Source organism: Bubalus bubalis, chromosome 3 (genome assembly GCF_019923935.1).
Source record: "Bubalus bubalis isolate 160015118507 breed Murrah chromosome 3, NDDB_SH_1, whole genome shotgun sequence".
Lineage (NCBI taxonomy): Eukaryota > Metazoa > Chordata > Mammalia > Artiodactyla > Bovidae > Bubalus > Bubalus bubalis.
The window spans coordinates 39,906,075-39,926,329 of NC_059159.1; the positions used below are offsets into that span (position 1 = coordinate 39,906,075).

The window sequence follows — 20,255 nt, forward strand, 5'->3', positions numbered from 1 at the left end:
GCCTGTGTAACCCGTGACAGGCCTCCCAAAATGCCATGATGGCATGGATCCTCTCGAGGCTGTTCAGAACAACAGCAGGGTTAGTGGCCTTTTGTGTCTTTTTGGGCACGGGCTCAGCCTCTTCTGCGGCCCTCCTATCCCCTCCCTCTGGTGACTCCATATCCTCCCCCGGGCCCCCTCCCCATCCCAGTCTCGCTGACAACTGGTTGAGTCCTTGGCTTCCTGTACTTGATCCCCAGGCAGTGTACTTCAGTAAAAGTAGTAATTAGGCCTTTTACAAATTTATTTTATTAGTGAAGAGAGTTAGTAGGTAATGGGCTGTAATTCTAACACAGTCAGTTTGGAGATTAATAAAAAATTTAAAAAGAGCAGTTTTTACCAGAGGCAGTGGGCCTGTTATTTCGAGTTCTCAGTTGAGCCGAAATCAGAGCAGCGTGGGACCCGTGGCGGGCTGTACTGCTGGGAGGGTGCAGGGCCACGTTCCTTGTTGTTACAGTCTGTGCAGTGCCCGTCCTTGAGGGTGTTTTACGCTGGCATTGGAAAAAAGGAAACCTTGTTTTCCAAGAACTCTGCTCTCTCTCAGCTTGATAAGCATTTAAAAATAAAAGCTGCACAATTGAAATTGGCAGTGCATCCTCATTCTTTTGTCTCTCTGTTTATTTTTTTCCCTCATCCCTCAACATGTGTGCTACAGCCCATGGTTATTACACCCTCAAGAATGATGGCCTGGAACTCAGCAGACTTGCACCAAGGTCTGCCCGCCCTCCACTTGCCGTTTGAAGCTGGCTGAGGCATCAGGGCCCAGCACTGAGAGGCCGGGCGGATCAGCCTCCACAGCTCCATCTGTGGCACATTCCCTTTTCCCCTGAAGCTGCTGCCTGGAATTTTTAGCTTCTCCAGAATCCTGATTGTCAAGCCCAATCTTTCTTGTTAGTTTTTGCAGTTAACTTAATTGATTTGTTTACCTCTCCATTGGAGGAGCTCAAAAAGTGCTTTGGCACTAATCAGGAGCAGTCCTGGCTTTTTAAATAAGATTCTTCTGAGCTGAAATTGTATGATACTGACCCAGAGAGAAGAACAACTACTATGGCTTAGGCTAGGGTGACGGTAAGTCCTGGTTTGCCCAGTGATTGCCCCTGTTTATGAGTTACTAATAGCATGCCCTTTTGCCCTCACAAGTATCCCAGTTTAGGAGATAGATTTTAGCATCACCCTAACTCAGATGAATTTAGAAAAAGACAGGGGAAAAAAAAAACCACTCCAAACCAAAAAAACAACTCACTACAAACTGTTAATCCTTTGTCTAGAAATGTAATGGCTTGTAAGTCAGTGCCAAACCCTGCCCTCAGCATTGCATGCGGATTCCACTGGAGTCATGCACATGTGACCTCAGAAAGGATTGCCATATCTCTGGCTCTGTGAGCAAGGACTGGCCTTCCTGCTTGAGCAGGTCCTGGTCAAGCCAACTTTGAAACACCATGTCACTTGCTTTAGCATTTCTGGCTATCATTGCCTATTTGGTTGAGTCAGAATCTGGAGTTGGCTTTTGGTGGGGTGTGGTTTCAGGTTTGCCGATTTTCCCAGTTGATGCCTGTGAAGGCTTGGTGCCTGATGTAACCGAATAGGGTGTTACTTCAGGTTAGTAGTCCTTGTTTTTGCTTGGCTGGTTGGGCTGAACCTGGTATTACCGTTTCCCAAAGAATATTTTTGGTTTGAAAACTGAGGGTCAGCAGTTCGCAAGCGCCGAACTTGAAGCCAACTCTGTGGTTTGTCTTGTGCCACTGGGCCAGCAGCACTGCAGGCCGGATCGATTGATCTGCGGCAGTATGAGACCACGAACAGCAACTGCCAGACAAAACTCCATCTCACCCCACTTCCCCGTCCAACCTGTCTCTCTGCCCAGATCCCCTTTCTTTTTCCTCATATGTCTGTCTCACTCTTGGTTATGTATTTCGCTTTTTGGGTCTATCTTTTTCCATCTCCCTGTCTCTTTCCATAACAGTTTTTAATAATGTTTTAGTTAGTTCCAGCCTTTTCCCTGAATGGATCCCATTGGAAAATGCATTTGAAAGGAAACAGTTATACACTTCCCTTCCTTTGAAACTCTGTTGGCACCTTTTCCAGTGCAGTAAACCATACAACATGTATTTTCAAAGTTTCCAAACACAGACACACTGGCGTTAAATTTATGAAAAAATATTTTATTCAGCTGTATGGTAACTGTGACTTTCAGAGATGCTGATCAGATTTGAAATTGGTGCTGACTTTCAGAATTCCCGACAGGTTTGAAATCTCTGCAGGAAATAGAGCCACACCAGCTCTTGGGCATCTGTGATGCCTTGGCCTTGTATTGCAGGACTCGGGTAAGGGACATAGGTGTGAGAATCCCTCAGCCACACCAAAGGAAAACAGGGAAGGCCAGTGAGCCATTGAATATTACGCCTCGTTACGTCGGGCACAGGAGCAGAAATAAAATTGTTTACTCCGGTCTAGGACTGGAGGTCACGTAACACCTGTTGGTGTGGGATGTCATTTACTTTAGGGTGCCATGGCTAAGAAGAGTTTGTTTATTTGTATTCAAAGCAATGATGATGTCACTGATGTCTGTAAGTGATTACCTCCCTCCTCCCTCCTTATACCTGTGGCCTTCTGTCCCCACCCCTCAAAAAAAGTGTGCTAGAATCAGTCTATTTAAATATCTGTGGATTTGACTGAGGTTTGAATTTGGTCCATAGGGACAGTGAGCCTTCTCAAGGATCCCAGCTGTTAATTCAGAGGATCCCTGGGAATACTCTTGAAAGAAACCTTTCAGAAGAAGGTTTCTTCCAAATTGCTTAAGCAGCTGAACTCTGTCTTGGCTCACTTATATTCATGTACTGGACCGTTTCAGCTTTTCTTTGCTTACCAATCCAACGGTGGATCTGCCTCAGGGCACTCAGGTAGAGTCTGTGCCTGTCGATGTAGGACAGAAGCTGCCAAAAACAACCCAGCAAAAGCTGAGCGCCCTGCAGGCCACGTGTCCCACTCAGCTTGATTAACCAGGGTTTGTTGAGCATTTGTTGTGTCGTGTCTCGTTCTTCTTCGCTCTTCTGGTAGTATTTGCCTTTGTTGACAGGAGACTTTCCTGAAGTGCTTTTGGTGATAATGACTGTATTCTCTGTTCTCCCCTTTTCTCCGCCTGTGTCTTGGGTCTTCCCTTTCTTATCCACACATGAAATATCAGCCCTTTTTATTACCTTGGACTTCCTCTCTCTAGCCTTTCCCCATTGGTGTATTGTAAAATCCCATGGTTTTAATTGTCACCTTTCTGTGGATCGCTCCTAAATCTCTTTCCTGCCCAAAACTTCCCTGAGCTCTAGCCCACATTTCTAACTCCTTGTTGGATGTTTTTACCTGGAATCTCAAGCTTGCTAAAAATTGATGCATCCTGTTTCTCACATGTTGCAAGTCAGGTTTCCCAGGAAGCATACTCCTAAGATGGAGGTTTGCATCCCCAGGAAGTTATTTGGGGAATGCTCTCAGGACCACTACCCAGGGGGGCATGATGGAAGCAGGATGGGGAACAGAGAGAAGTTGAACTTCACTGCAAATGTAACAGAGGCCTTAGCCAGTCCTATATGGAGCTCTGGAGCTGCTTAAAGGGGCTAACCCTTCAGAGTAGTCCCAGATTAGGCCAACAGGGCTGAATCATTATACACCCTCCCTCCATCCACCGGTCGATGAATGTGAGTTATGGCTGGGAAGGGGGAGTGACATTGGAGAAGCGCTTTTCTTCAGCTGAGAGCAGGTCTGGGAGAGGGATCAGCTGAAATCTGCGGCTGCCAGTACTCCTGCCAGCTGGGAGAGCGAGCGTGTTCGTGCTGGGGGGGATCTGGGCAGTGCACCAGATCAACCCCTGCCCTGGAACTGCTCCTCCAGTGCAGTTGTTCTCTTACTGGTACCAGTGTCCTCCATTTATTCATGCTGTCTTGGCCTCACTGTTTCTAAGTTGGGATGTAATTCACGTAAAACAGTAAAGCACAGATTTTAAGCGCTCGGTTTGATGAGCTTTAACAAATGCCAGCCCCACTGTCTAGTCCATTTTACCTTGTACATTAGGAGTGTTTGAAAATGACAAGAACCAACTTGAAGTAGCTTAAGCAAGAGAGGAAATGTATTGCAAGGAACTTGAGGACAAGGATATTGTCCTGCAAAAGGGACTGAAGCCAGGAAAGCCTTTTTCTACACCTCTGCTTCCTTCTGCCTGCCCCCTTTCCCGGCAAATGGTAGAGGTTCAGTAAATAGTAGGTCTATTATATCATTTTTGTGTATCGTATTTTTACAGTTATCTGACCCTTTTAAATGACTATGTGTTTTATTTTACATATGTCCCATAATTTATTTAAACAGTCATGGACACTTAGGTTGTTTGCAGGCTTTTCCTGTCCAAACTTTGTAATGGTGACTTTCTTCATTCATTTCACACATTATCTGTATCTCTTAAGGTAGTTTTCACTTTCTTCTTTGGTTCATAGTTAACTATGCGTGGGGGATCCTATTAGATTTCAACTCCTTGAGGGTCCAGCTTCATGTCTGATTCTTCTTTGAAAGCTCAGTGCCTAGCTTAGGGCTGTCCCATGTAGTGCCTGCTTAGTAAAGGCTGACTGTGCTTAAGGAAATGGATTAGTCCACCGCTTAATGAGGTACTACTCAGAACAGATTGTCTCCATTGACCAAGCACTGTGGCAAGTGCTTGGGATTTACAGCAGTCTGCCTGTAGACCCTACCCTCTTGGGATTTCCGGCCTAGTGGGGAAGCTTGATAAATCCTGTGCTGGAGTGGCTTTGAGCCACCTGCTAGGGGCATGTTATGGATGGAACTGCTTTGAGCCCAGACACAGGAGGCCTGTCAGGGAGCACAGCACAGGTTTAATGTATGTTGGGTCTTGAAGGCAAGACTTAGACAATGGAGAGGAAAGAGGTGGGTTTCGGAGTGGGAGGATGGAAGAATGGCCATTCAGGGCCACAGAGGCGGCAGGTTTGCTCTTTTATTTCCTCTTGGCTGTTTTCACTTGTCTTTTGGGCCCACTCTAAGGGGCAAGGCAGTGCTCTAAAAATAAATATGTTAGGTCTTTTGAACCAAGCAGAAGCAGGTCAGTTCTGTCCTCCAAACGGAGGAAATCTCACCAAGAAGATGAAGTTGAGCTGGTGCTTAAAGACTGCCTGTTTGGCAAGGGGTGCTAATCCCAGAATTACTGAGCTTTGTTCTCAGCACCAATGTTCAAATATAAATTTAGCTTTTAAATCGCTTTGCCCTATAGCATGCTGTTGAACTTTTTGTTTTGGAAATATCCCAAAAATGTACATAAATCAAAGTTTACAGTTTAGACCATTTCCCTTTCATATCCACACATTATGTTTATGCATGTATATATTTAAGAGCATATATATTTTAATGTATCGTTTGGTCTTCTTAAAATAAGACTTTTATAGCATATGTCATGTTCCCATTGATCTAAGATTCTTTAGGATTTTAGGATACTGCAGCCTTTCATCATCAACTGCAAGTGGCTCTTGCATTTGGTTTTCTCTGACCCTTGGTCCGTGTTGCAAACTGAGTGTTGGCCAGATATGTTAGACATCGGTGATCTCTCTACTTAAGGAAACCCTTTTTGGAGGCTTTTGGAATAAGAATTACAGTCTCCTAATTTAGCATTATTTTAACTTAGTTTTAAAGTTTCTTAAAGCATTATTTATCTATCAGTATATAGAATATTCCTACGTCTGTGTTTTTGGAAAAACATTCTTAGACTGTGATATATAATGTATTTTGTCTTACCACACAGATAACTTCAGGATAATATTTCTTGAATATTTTTTAATAGTATGTGGTATAATTCCATGTGTTATAAAGGCCTTTCCAAGATTATTGCTTTTTTTTTTTTTTCCTTTTCCACACAGTATCCTTTGGACAGAGTCAATGTTAAAAAATTATTTTAGGGATTCCCTTTGGTGGTCTAGTGGTTAAGACTCCAAGCTTCCAGTATAGGGGCACAGGTTTGATTCCTGGTCTGGGAACTAAGATCCCACATGCTGCATGGTGAGGCCAAAAAAAAAAAAAAAAAAAAAATAGTTTAGAACTCAGTGCTGAGAAAAGATTTGTTTTTCCTGAGGAACTGATATACTTATTCCTTTCCAATACTGACAAGTATACTATTGTTGGTGTTTCCTTTTCTGCTTTGACTGCCAGGAAAATCCAGAGGCAAATTTTAAGTTCATTCATGAAAGATTGTTAACCTGCATGATTGACATATTTATATTTTTCTTCTTGGTCCTGATTTTCTACATTTAATGTTATTCATTGTAGGTGATGTTGCCCTGTGTTGTATATGCATTGCCCTACCTTGCGTATACTGTTATATACTGTTACACTGTATGTATGGATACTGTATGTACTGTATATATATTACATTACTGTATATACTGAAGTATAAAAGAATAAGTATAAACTAAAAAGTTTAAACCTAGTTTAAAGCAATGTATATAGGTTTCAGCCAGTGTTGTTGACAAGCTGAATACAAATACAAATACAAATTCTAAAGGGGATCTCCTTTGTAGACCTTCTCAGTCAGGGGACTAGCTGGTGCCTTATGGGTTTCTAGTCACCTTCACGGAGTGCTAACTTTCTCACTTTTCTTCCTTGGCATAATTACTTTATTTAGCTATCATTCTGTTGATCTCTTTTCTGCTTTAAAAACACATGCTCCACAGTGGGTGGGGTTGGATAAAGTCATTACTTGATGTAGGTTGGGCATTGATCTTGGATTGTACAGCTTTGAGGAGCTTTTCAAGGCGAGTTGCTGGAGCAGGCTGGGATGAACATGCAAATCTGGATACTCAAGAGGAATCCTCCCAGGAATTATGTTTCATCATTGGCCTCAATTTTTAGTACTGACTCCTCCAAATTTGTGTGATGGCTGTAATCTTTGCATTCTGGAAGCTTCTCAAAAGGAGTCCAAGAGATCCTTCCTATTCTAGGTACCTCTCTGCCCTACCTGTCTCAGTGTTGTTTTTTTTTTGGCCTTGTTTGCAAACTGTCAAACTCTTTTAAAAAATCCTTCAGTAAACCATAAAATGAAAAGAACTTGAGTTAATCTGTTAAAATGAAAGCTGAACACTTCTCTGCTCCGCTGCCTGCCATCTCAAAGGAGCCTCTTCTGAATGAGGTGTCTACTGGCGTTATTTTTCACTGACTTTTACCTTGAGCCCAAATTGCTCCTGAAACGTCATACCAACAAAGGTGGGTTTCAACCTGCTTGAGTCAGATGCCAAACCTCTGCCTGCTCCATCAGAAGCGATGTAGCTGCATTAATTCCTTCACAATTTTACAACAGAAGTTTTCTTCTAGGTTAGCCAATGGGCATGCCTCTTAGGAAGCCTCTTTTGCTTCTCTTCTCTACAACCTTAAGTAACTTCTGGCTCAAGGCTCCCCAGATCTCCTGATGGCATTCCACAGGGATTTAGCTGCCTGATGTGAAATCAAGATGCTGCCACTCTTTTCTGTGCCTCCTTTGCTTCAGTCAAATATTGGGAGAGAGACAAGCTTCCCCAAACCTCTGGCAAGCAGTGTAGAAGCAGAGACACTGTCCTCCAAGATCTACTTGTAACTCCTCCAAATGTGACGCTGGAGTGGCAGGCATGCTTCCGCTGGGCCCCATTCCTGAGAGGCTTGGCTGGTGCCAGCATGCCATTCTGCTGGCAGCAGCTCAGCTTGCCCAAGAGGGGACGTGCAATGAATAACCCTGGAATCAGGCTGGAAATTCCGAGTGATGGAAATATCAATCTGGAGATATAACTAAGGTGGAAACAGCCAGAGTACATTTTCATTGGCAATTGAATTTTCCCAGGAAATCTATTGGAATTCCATTTCTAAGATGGCATGGGTATTTCCTGGAAAAAGCTGAGCACTCATTTAAGTGTTTTCAATTTTCCTTGAAAAGAGTAGAAGTGGTTTGCCATCTGTCTTGCCAAGATGTATCAATAAAGTCCCCAGGACATTTCTTGGCTCTAGAGCTCCATGTCGAGGAAGAGGGAAAGCCAAGCTGCTCTCTGGAGAGGGCCTAACACCTCTGGAGGTCATGTCCGTGCCTTCAGAAGGTAGCAGTTATGTTACAGCTCCATAAGGAGCTTTGCAGTCAACCAGACCAAAGGTTTGAATGGGCCACTCAACCATTTATTAATATCAGCTGTGTGACCTTGATGAAACGAGTTAACTTACCCTCTGAAGCTTTGTTTTCTTGTCTATAAAGTAGGGAATTTCATGGCTGCATCACTTTGCTGACAAAGGTCCATATAGTCAAAGCTATAGTTTTTACAGTAGTCATGTATGGATGTGAGAATTGGACCGTAAAGAAGGCTGAGCATCGAAGAGTTGATGCTTTCAAATTGTGGTGCTGGAGGAGACTCTTTGAAGAGTTCCTTGGACTGTAAAGAGATCAACCAGTCAATCCTAAAGGAAATCAATCCTGAATATTCATTGGAAGGACTGATGCTAAAGCTGAAGCTCCAATACTTTGGCCACCTGATGTGAAGAACCAACCCATTGGAAATGAGTTTTTTCCAATACTGGGAAAAACTGATACTGGGAAAGATTGAAGGCAGGAGGAGAAGGGGATGACAGGGGATGAGATGGTTAGATGGCATCATTGTCTCAATGGACATGAGTTTGCGCAAACTCCAGGAGATAGTGAAGGACAGTGCAGCCTGGTGTGCTGCAATCCATGGGGTCTCCAAGAGTAAGACGTGACTTAGAGACTGAACAAAAACAACAAAGTAGGGAATGTCAATGCCAGTTTGCAGTGTTTTTCTCAGTATAAGAGTAATGTATGCAAAACACCCTATTCAGACGAGATCGGGTGCGTTCAGGGTGGTATGGCCGTAGACAAAACACCTTATTCAGGGCCTTTGTATGTGTTGGATACTCAGTAGATGTCCAGCTTTCTTGATTAAATCAGTCTCTAAGTTATAAACTCTGAAAAATCTGAAGAGTTGATTCCCCTAATTTAAAAAATCTTTTTAAGAGTTTTACTGGAATGTAACTGTTGGATCATGGAAAAAGCAAGAGAGTTCCAGAAAAACATCTATTTCTGCTTTATTGACTATGCCAAAGCCTTTGACTGTGTGGATCACAATAAACTGTGGAAAATTCTGAAAGAGATGGGAATACCAGACCACCTGATCTGCCTCTTGAGAAATTTGTATGCAGGTCAGGAAGCAACAGTTAGAACTGGACATGGAACAACAGACTGGTTCCAAATAGGAAAAGGAGTTCATCAAGGCTGTATATTGTCACCCTGTTTATTTAACTTATATGCAGAGTACATCATGAGAAACACTGGACTGGAAGAAACACAAACTGGAATCAGGATTGCCGGGAGAAATATCAATAACCTCAGATATGCAGATGACACCACCCTTATGGCAGAAAGTGAAGAGGAACTCAAAAGCCTCTTGATGAAGGTGAAAGTTGAGAGTGAAAAAGTTGGCTTAAAGCTCAACATTCAGAAAACGAAGATCATGGCATCCGGTCCCATCACTTCATGGGAAATAGATGGGGAAACAGTGGAAACAGTGTCAGACTTTATTTTTCTGGGCTCCAAAATCACTGCAGATGGTGACTGCAGCCATGAAATTAAAAGACGCTTACTCCTTGGAAGAAAACTTATGACCAACCTAGATAGCATATTGAAAAGCAGAGACGTTACTTTGCCAACAAAGGTTCGTCTAGTCAAGGCTATGGTTTTTCCTGTGGTCATGTATGGATGTGAGAGTTGGACTGTGAAGAAGGCTGAGTGCCGAAGAATTGATGCTTTTGAACTGTGGTGTTAGAGAAGACTCTTGAGAGTCCCTTGGACTGCAAGGAGATCCAGCCAATCCATTCTGAAGGAGATCAGCCTTGGGATTTCTTTGGAAGGAATGATGCTGAAGCTGAAACTCCAGTACTTGTGCCACCTCATGTGAAGAGTTGACTCATTGGAAAAGATTCTGATGCTGGGAGGGATTGGGGGCAGGAGGAGAAGGGGACGACAGAGGATGAGATGGCTGGATGGCATCACTGACTCGATGGACGTGAGTCTGAGTGAAGTCCAGGAGTTGGTGATGGACAGGGAGGCCTGGCGTGCTGCAGTTCATGGGGTCACAAAGAGTCGGACACGACTGAGCGACTGATCTGATCTGATCTGAACTGTATTTTAGACCACATATACTCAAAGCGTGTAAGTTGGATGAATTTAGACATATATACACACACACACACACACACACACACACACACATACATTTGTGAAACCATCATGACAGTCAAGATAGTGGACATATCCTTCACCCTTAAGATAAAAGTTTTTTGTACTCGCTTGTAATCTATTCTTCCCTAACCGTCCCCTCCCAGTCCCAGGCAACCACTGATCTGCTGTCACTGTAGATTAACCTGAGTTTTCTGAAGTTCAACAGTAAGTTCTTTCTGCCCTTCCTCACCCTCCCTCTGTCCTGCCTTTATTCCAGATTGATTTTGACATGCATCAGCATTGTTGAGTGATAAAGGAGTTTGTTCCTTTTCATTGCTGACTGGTCTTCCATTATGTGGATATACCACAATTTGTTTATCCATCCCCTTGTTGATGGATATTGATTTTATTTCGTTTGGGGCTGTTAACACACAAAATTGCTCTACGCAATCAAGTGTTAAGTCTGTGTGAACATAACGCTTTCGCTTCTCTTAGGTCGGTACCTAGGAGTGGTATACCTAAGTCATCTGTTTCAACTTTTTGAGAAATTTCCCACCTATTTTCCAGGGTGATTGTATCATTTTATATCCCTAAAGCCGTGTGTAAGGAGTTACGTTCTCTGCATCCTCACCAATACTTGTTATTTTTCTGGTTTTTTTGATCATAGACATCCTAGTTGGGGTAGAGTTTCTCATGGTTTTGATTTCCCTAATGTTGAGCATCTTATCAGAAGTACATGTTTAGCATGTTCTTACTTGCCATCTGCATATGTCTTTTGCTCATTTTTTGGTGTATCTTATTAATTTGGAAGAGTTTTTTATATATTCTTGATGAGAGTCCTTTGTCAGATATATGTTTTACAAATATTTTCTCCCAGTGAGAAAATTTTTGTGACTTTTTATTTTTTGTCTTTTAAAAAGTAAGTTTTTATTAATGAAATCTATTTTTTAAATTTGATCTTTACAGATTTATTGGCAAAGGAGCAGTTTAAAATAGTATTGTAGCTCATGCTGCTAATTGAAAATATCTTAATATCCATCTGATTAACAGTCCAAAGCAGTGCAGCCCTGAAAATGTATAAGCAGTTTCATTTATGAAGATAACAGTGCTAGGACTTCTGCATTAAAACAACTCCCCCCACCCCACCTGCCCTTGTTTGAAGAATGTACATACCATTTGTTTGAGATTTATACCTTTACTTATTTTTTGAACAGCAAGAACATGTTTAAACAGCTCACTTAGCTTCTGCAATTCGTTCTTGTCATCTTTCTTCACTTTCTCATCACCTTCACTTAGTGCTGCTTGTCATGGATTTTGCCAGTCCGATGAGTCATAGCCTTGCTGATGGAGTTCTCCTGCTTGACTCCTTATTCTTTGGACAGAAGTTCTGTTTTCAGTGAACTTTCCCTTCTTTTTTCTTACTTTTCTTTTAGTTGCCCCTGGCAGTTTCTTGCTCAGTCCAGATAAGGAACCACACGGATGGGCATGTCCAGCATCTCAGGCCGGGCAGCACATGAGAACAAGGGGTTGAGAGGATTCTCAACTGAGAAGCTATCCTCAGAATGTCTTTGTCGTCCTTTTCTGTGTAAAAGAGAAACATTGCTGGAATCCTGTGTCCAGTCTTTATGGGTTTTGTCTGTCGGCTTACTTGTTTTAAATTTTTTGTTTTGAAATAATTATAGATTGACAGGAAATTGTAAGAAAAAAATATATATATATGTTGGAAGGACTGATGCTGAGGCTGAAACTCCAGTACTTTGGCCACCTCATGCGAAGAGTTGACTCATTGGAAAAGACCCTGATGCTGGGAGGGATTGGGGGTAGGAGGAGAAGTGGACGACAGAGGATGAGATGGCTGGATGGCATCACCGACTCGATGGACATGAGTTTGGGTGAACTCCGGAAGTTGGTGATGGACAGGGAGGCCTGGCGTGCTGCGATTCATGGGGTCGCAAAGAGTTGGACACGGCTGAGCAACTGAACTGAACTGATACACACAGGAGGTCCTGTTTACCCTTCATCCCTCCTTCCCTAATGTTAGCATCTTGCATAACTTTAGTGCAGTGTCAACACCATGAAATTGACATTGGTACACTCCTGGACCTTATTCACATTTCACTAGTTATACATGCACTCGTGTGTATGTGTGTGTGTGTGTAGTTGTGTGCAGTTTAACCACACAGGTGGTTGTTTTCTTTTTTTAAAATTTTATTTATTTAGCTGCTTTGGGTCTTAGTTGTAGCACACGGCATCTTCCATCTCCATTGCAGCCTACAGGGTGTTTTGTTTGTTTTTTTTAGTTGCGGCATATGGGATCTAGTTCCCTGACCAGGGATTGAACCCGGGCCCACTGCATTGGGAACTCAGAGTCTTAGCCACTGGACCACCAGGGTAATCCCTACACAGGTAGTTTAATGCAACTGCTTCACCATTAAGATACAGAACTGTTCCATCGCCACAAAAGCTCCTTCATGATGCCACCTTCTAAGAACCATCCCCCACTTCTATCCCCAGATGCTAACCCCTGTTTTCTATCTCTGCAATTGCATTATTTCAAGCATATTATATAAATGGGATCATATAGCAGGTAATCTTTTGAAATTGACTGTTTTCACCCAGCGTAATTCCATGACAGACTGTCCATGTTATTGCCTGTATCAGTAGTCTTTTATGAGGCTGAGTAGTATTCCATAGTATGGATGTTCCACTGTTTGTTTAACCATTTATCCAGTGAAGAACATTTGGATTGTTTCCAGTTTTAAGCTATTGTGAATAAAGCTACTATGAACATTTGCATACAGGTGTTTGTGCAAACTTAAATTTTCATTTCTTTGGGATAAATGCCCAAGAGTAGAATTGCTGGGTCATATCATAAGTGTATTATTAGTTTTGAAAGGAACTGCCAAACTGTTTTCCAGAGTGGCTGTATCATTCTATATTCCAATCCACTATGTGTATATGGTCAAATTTCTCAACATCCTCACTGCTTTTTGGTGTTGTTACTATTTGTCATTTTAGCCATGCTAATAGGTGTTTAGTGATGTCTTGTTGTGGTTTTAACGTTTGTTTCCCTAGTGGGATATAACTGTAAATGTAAAGGTGCAAACTGTGAAGATACTGAACAGCCTTTCACGTGTTAATATTTCACCTGTATATCCTTTTTGGTGAAATGTCTGTTCATGTCTTTTGCCCGTTTTCTAATTGGACAATTTGTTTTCTTATTGGTGAGTTTTGAGAGTTCTTAATATAGCCTAGATACTAGTCCTTTGTAAGATATGTAGTTTCCAAATATATTTTTCCAGTCTGTAATTTGCTTTTTCATTGTCTTACAGTAGGGCAACAGATTTTAATTTTATGAGATGTATCATATCAATTTTCCTTTCTTAGACATTGGCATCAAGTCTGAGAAATCTGCACTTAGTCCTAGGTCCTGAAGACTTTCTTCTGTTTTTCGTCTAAAAGTTTTATAGTCTTATGTTTCAGATGTAAGTCTTTGATCCATTTTCAGTTAATTTTTGTGTAAGGTGTAACATTTAGGTTGAGCTTCTTTTTTTTTTTTAATGGCTGAGTAGTATTTTATAATATGGATATTCCACAATTTGTTTAACCATTCATCCACTGAAGAACATCTGAGTTAGTGGATATCTAATTGCTTGAGCAAACATATGTTGAAAAGGCAGTCATTCTTTGACTTAACATTGGGAAGAATGACTCCTCCCAGTTTGTTCTTTTGCAAGGTGGTTTTAACTATTCTAGGTCCTTTGCCTTTTTGTATAAAGGTTAAAGTTTTGTTTTAGGATAAAGTTTGTTTTTGTCTACAAAAATCTTTGCCCAAATTCTGATAGTAATTGTGTTAAACCTATAAATCTTTATGGGCAGAATGGCTATCTCTACAATATTGATTATGCGATCTATGAACATTAATAAGTCTCTCCACTTATTCTGAGTCATCTTTATTTCTTTCATCAGCATTTGTAGCTTTCAGCCTAGGATCCTATTCATATTTTGCTAGATTTATACCTAAGTATGGAGAAGGCAATAGCACCCCACTCCAGTACTCTTGCCTGGAAAATCCCATGAATGGAGGAGCCTGATAGGCTGTAGTCCATGGGGTTGCTAAGAGTCAGACACGACTGAGCGACTTCACTTTGACTTTTCACTTTCATGCATTGGAGAAGGAAATGGCAACCCACTCCAGTGTTCTTGCCTAGAGAATCCCAGGGACGGGGGAGCCTAGTGTGCTGCTGTCTATGGGGTCACACAGAGTCGGACACGACTGAAGTGACTTAGCAGCAGCAGCAGCATACCTAAGTATTTCATTTTCTTTGGCAATGTTGGTGTTTTTAATTTCAGTTTTCACATAGTTATTGCAGAGCTTTTGGTACAGAACTGTGGAGTAGTCTGAGGTTTTTATGTTCATAGCAAAGGAGAGAAGAAGAGTTGGAGTTTGAAACTTGAATCACAGGCATTTGAGAACCAGGTATGGGGAATTCCCTGATCGTCTAGTGGTCAAGACTCGGTACTTTTACTACTGAGGGCCTGGGTTCAATCCCTGATCAGGGAAGTAAGATCCTATAAGCAGCGCAGCCAAAAAATATACAGAAACCAACTAAAGGAAGAAAACCACAAGGTATGGAAACAGTGTATATGTGTAAGAGCAAGCAGACTGGGCTCAAATCCCAGGTTTGACACTTACTGGCTTTTTGACCTAGGGCCAGTCATTTAACTTCTCTGAGCCTATTTTCTCAGTTGTCAGAAAGGGAGAATAACCTCCTGTGCAGATCTTTTGTAAAGCTCTGTGATATATATAAACACACACACATATGCTCTGTACAGGTCTCCCTATATCTTAGTTATTATTTCTGGCCACAGTGGAATCATCGTTTATGATCCACAAATGGAGAGGCAAGTGTACCTGCTGTTAAGAGCAGCAATCGTTTCTTGAACCACTTCATGGTGCTAATTTTCAAGGATGTGAAATCTTGACTTAGCTCTTGTCCTCAAGGGGCTGATAATTTTGTTGAGGAAGGATGCTCTATGTATAAAAACTCCAGGACTAGGCATTCCTTGTCCAGTCCCCAGTGTGTAGTGCAGACAGTGGGTGCACCAGAGAGCTTTCTCTTCCTGGGTTTTGTTTGCCCTGTTTGTGCCCTGTTCATCAGTGTGGCTTCTGGTTGTTGTTGATGAGAGAATATGTGGAGGTAGGAGGGGGTGTGTACAGATTTAGGGGAAGGGGGTCATGTGGGAATATGTAATTAATTTTTATACTTTCCCCAGTAAACCATCGACCCTTTTTATGATGTCATGAGGGATTCCTTAATTTTGCAGCTGCTTCCTGGTTACGTCAGAGGGGAGCCTCTCACCCTACAGCCTGGAGCTGCGCTCCTACAAGAATTGGAAACAAATGAAGTGCTGAATATCTAATGGCTTCCACAGGGAGAGCCCGTTCAGACTTCCCAGGCCTCCTTCTGCAAGGTCTTCCTCAAGTATTTCTGACCCCCTGAAGTTTCTTTGTTCTGGAAAGACAGGACTGGCCCGGAGCCAAGTGGGCGGGAGCCTGGGGACACTGTGCCGCACAGCCCCCCTCCCTCCAGGTGTTCCACAGTCCCAGTTTCTGCCCCTCTCCTGGATCTAATTTGGTGGGTGTTTCCCTTGTTGGGATCTCGGGATCCTCTGGAACCTGCCAAGATTATCAGTGAGGGTCCTTCCCTCCCCGCATCATCTCCATCTTCTCTTCTCTCGATTTTCCTTCCACAGCGTTTCTCACATCTGTGCACGCCTTTCAGTTCCCTCTCCCACCTCTCTTCTAAGAAAGATGTTACATTTATTTGGCATTATAAAGTTTATGAAGTGCTCTACATGTCACTCCTCTTCATTCAATCAAGTTCACGTCCTCTTAGCTTCCCAGCCTGTTTGCCTCCCTGTCACTTTTTTCCAGCTACGCTAATCCATCCTAAATGCTTTAGCTAGATTTATCTAGACCTCCTCACTGCCTCTTGGGTCCAGCCTGTGTTTGCTGCCCTGGCATTGCAGGCCCTGTGCGATGGGTCCCTGTTTTATGACATGCCAAATATAGTGCTTGCTGTCAGAGTACGTGCTGGTGTGTCTCTACCTGCGTGCCTCTTTAGCACGCTCCGTCTTTGTTCATCTTTTGCAGCATGGATGTGTTCTCTTCCATGAAACCTTCCATGATATACACTAGCAGGAAATAGTTAGAGAAAGCATCTTATTCCGCCTTCCTTATGGAATGCCATAATATATGGTCTTGAATTACAGTTATTTGGGTGTCTGTGTAGTATTCTCGTCTTCCTTATTAGAATATCATCTTCTCATGGACAAGTATCCTGTTTTCCAACGTATCCTCCACAATTGAGCCAAATCAACAACTGTGGAGTCAATGGGAGAGGTCACTTTGTCGGGAGGCTGGGATTTCCTTTATCCTGACATCTACCCGCTTGCTAGGAGAAAGTTAGAGTTTATAATCCTGGAAAATCCAGAAGGACAGTAAGGTCTCAGAGAGAAGACACATTCCCTCCCATGTTCCTCTGTCTTATTTCGGACACATTTTACTCAGGGATATGTCCTGGATTGCCTTCCACCCAGTCAGCCTGTGTTCTGCCATTGTGCATGAATATAGTTCGCTTGGCTGTATTGGTGCCTGATTTTTCTGACTCATTCATCATCCTCTCGAATGATGAATTTTATTCCCTGGGGAATAAAGTGATGCCCTGATGGCGTGGACATCTCTGCTTTTGCTGTGAGATTTTTGTCTGGTTCTTATAAAAGCGACTGCCTCTTCCACCTCCCTGTCAGCCAGCAGCTGCCACAGGGAACTCTGTGTCTCGAGCAGCAGCAGTCGAAAGATGCTCTCACTGCCCACTTCCTGTAGACGGGGAGGTTTTGGTGGGCTGCTCAGGAGCGGTGCCAGCTCTGTGTCTGACTGGTGACTGACTCATGAGAAAAGCAGCCTCATGTCTGAAAGATAAGAGCCAACAAATCGCCTCCAGGTGGTGTTAGTTTGGAGGTGACTGACCATTCATTTCCTCTCTCTGGGAGGAGCCGTTGGGGACGGAATCAGTGAATAAGTGGTCTTGCCTGCATTTTTCTCTGGCTGTTAGTGAAGCCGCTGAGCAAACAGTTGGTCCTCTCTGCTGGAATGGCGAGTGGACCCCAGTGCCCTCCGAATGCCCTCTGTGGCCGTGGGGGTATCAGACTTATGTGTCATCTGTCCTGTGTCTTCTCTTCATTACGCCTCTCATTCTTTTGCTAGGAGGTTGGCTGTGTGCGCCAGGCCAACTCTGCTTGTCTGTTGCTGCCAGATTATTCCGTGACCAGCCAAACCTCAGCCCTGCTGATCTGATTTCCTCCAGATCTCCCCCTGACCCAGGAATCGATCAGAAGTGATGCTTCTGAACTGCGGTCCCTTGGCCGGGCTCCACGGGTCTGGGCAGGTGGGCCTGCCTCGCCTCCGCGCCGCTCCCCTCTCCCCTCTCCCGCCTCGCTCCCATTTCCTGCAGGACACCGCTCTGCCATCCTGGAGCCGTCAAGCACAGCTTTGCTTTGGCAGCACCGTCGTGCACACACGGGTGGGAGAGGGGCCGTGTTTATCACTTTTCCTGGAGATTATCTGTTTAAGCACTTCTCTGACAGTTACAATAACAAGGGCAGTGTGTTGTGTTTCCCAGCAGAAGGACACTTGCTGTTGAAAGATGTATAGCACTAATTAGAAATACATAACATCCGGCCACATGGCAGCCTTCTCCCGGCCGCTCCATTTCCTGATTTCATACAACTTTGACGACAGTTGGTTTATGTTTTCCATGAATATGTTCTCAGAAAAATGAGAAGGTCTCCCCGTTAATAGGAGCGAGAAGAGTGTTTCTGCTTGAGCAGGTATTTGGCCAGAGGAATGGTGGGAGCCGCAGTCACCTGCCCTTCTGAGAGCGTGTGGGAGGGGTTCGGACTTCAGGTGACTCTGGTACGAGACATTTCCGTCTGACTTCCTCAGCCAGGAGCTTTCCCCTACCCCCTTGAACAGGCCTGCTTTTGGAAAGAAGGGGAAAGGCTGTTTCACAGTGTTAATGAGTTCCTCAGCTCATGTCAGGCTCCAGCCACCTGACACAAAGCCAGAGGAACCCAGGCAAATACCAAGGCGAACAATGCTTTTTCCTTCCCCACCCCACATCACTTGTTGGCCTGACCCAGCCCCCTCCAGGGATATATATGGGTCTCTGTGAGGGTGGCGCCAGTTTCCTGGGCCTCACCTGGGATGGGTGGGCCTGGGACCCTGGATGCTGCTTTCCTGCCCACTTGCATCATGTGGGTCCTTCTCAAGGACTGGCATCTTACAGCTTCTAGCCCACAGAAACCTAAGTGAGGCGGACAGCATCTCCTGAAGATACCACAGCACTTAATACATTTCTCACTGGCGGCACGGGGTCTGAGTCACCATGGTTACTTGGGGGTAATAAATAACCCATTTAGAAGGTCCTAAGATTGCAGGGACCCTGTTTTATTTGTAGCTTTGTATGTGTGGGTGCTCAGTGTGTGCTTATGGTACCACTGAGCCGTGGAGGAGGGCAGGCCTTCCAGAAGTATTCTATGTGAGCTGACCAAGACCCAGGCATTCTGATCCCCAGAGATAACTGTGGTATCACCACCTGCTTGATCAGCACAGGACAGCGTACTGATTTGTATTAATACCTCCCCATCCATCAGACCCAAACACAGCAGGGAGTGCTGTCAGGCCCTTCCCAGGGAGATGGAAGGGTGAAGGGTGAAGGGTGAGGTGATGTAACCATGGCCAGGGGCGGAGCCGTCATGCGGCTGCCTTTCAGCCACAGCCCTGAGAGGTGGTTGATCCCTTCCAGACATAGCAGAGAGGCTCCAGTTGTTGCTTCTTTACCTGGTCCTCAGACCTTCCTGCAGGAAGCTTAAAAAGGAGCCAGGCTGGACTCCCCAGAGGCCTCTGTGTCGTTCCTAAGCAGTTGATTCTCCCCTTGAGCCTTGCTTTGTGCACTTTGAGAATGAGTCTAACCCAAGGTTGCCGTTTGTCATAAAAATAGAAATGGTCTGGGTGAAAGTCATCTCTCTTTGCCCTGTCTTTTCTTTATCAAGGCTGATGAGAGTATCTTGTTGTAATCCTGGGCTTCTGCCAGTACTTGGAGCTCAGATACCCACTTCCGTCTCTTCTGAGGGCCTTCTGTGTGCAGGTAACTTTTGCCTGTGCTCAGGAGTTCCCGTGGACAGAGGAGCCTGGTGGGCTGCAGCCCATGGGGTCACAAAGAGTCTAACACAGCTTAGCAACTAAACAACAACAGCTTCTGCCCAAGATGTCCAGTTGATGAGGGGACACTAATGTGTACTCAGTGTGTCGTCTGCCAGGATGTGGCCTCCACTCATCCTCTCCTAACTAGCCTCTGCTAATAAGTCCCTCTGTCCAGGACTCACTCTCCCGTTCTGGGCTCTGTTGTTGCTGGCAGTGCTGGGCAGGGGCCTGGCCTGGGCCAGGGTGATTTGGAGAGTGCCGTTGCCTATAGTGAGCACTGGCAGCTTTCCTTGGGATGGCTTCCATGTCTCCCCCTTCCCTGCTGTCCATCCTCCCTCTGCTTGGTCTTTGGATGCTCGTTTCCTTTCTCTCTAGCAGAGGTTTAGGGCCTTACCAGAAGAAGAAGGAGACGGGTGATCTATTCTCATCACATGGATTGTTACCACTTCCTTACTGCCTGCCACAGTTGAATTGGAAAGTTCGAGGCTGACATTTGGGACCATTGGGCATCTGGCAGGCTGGTGGGAAAACCACAAGAGAAGAATTGCTACACTGATGCTAGTCATATGTTGGGACCTTCTGAGCAGCAGCCTGTTCCTTCTCACCCCCAGGGCTTTCTAAAGTGGTTTGGGGCTGGCTTTGCATACTCCAGTCATGTTTGCTCCTGTGGCCAAGATGGTTAGGAATAACTGTGGTTGTATAGCATCTCCTGGAGTAAAGACTTCA

General features: G+C 44.1%; 1 protein-coding gene across 9 annotated transcripts in view; it reads left to right on the plus strand.

Moving 5' to 3' along the window:
- Positions 1 to 20,255, plus strand: part of SMG6 (SMG6 nonsense mediated mRNA decay factor) — a 201,532-nt gene that overhangs the window by 71,387 nt on the left and 109,890 nt on the right. The gene's annotated exons all lie outside the window — the stretch shown is intronic.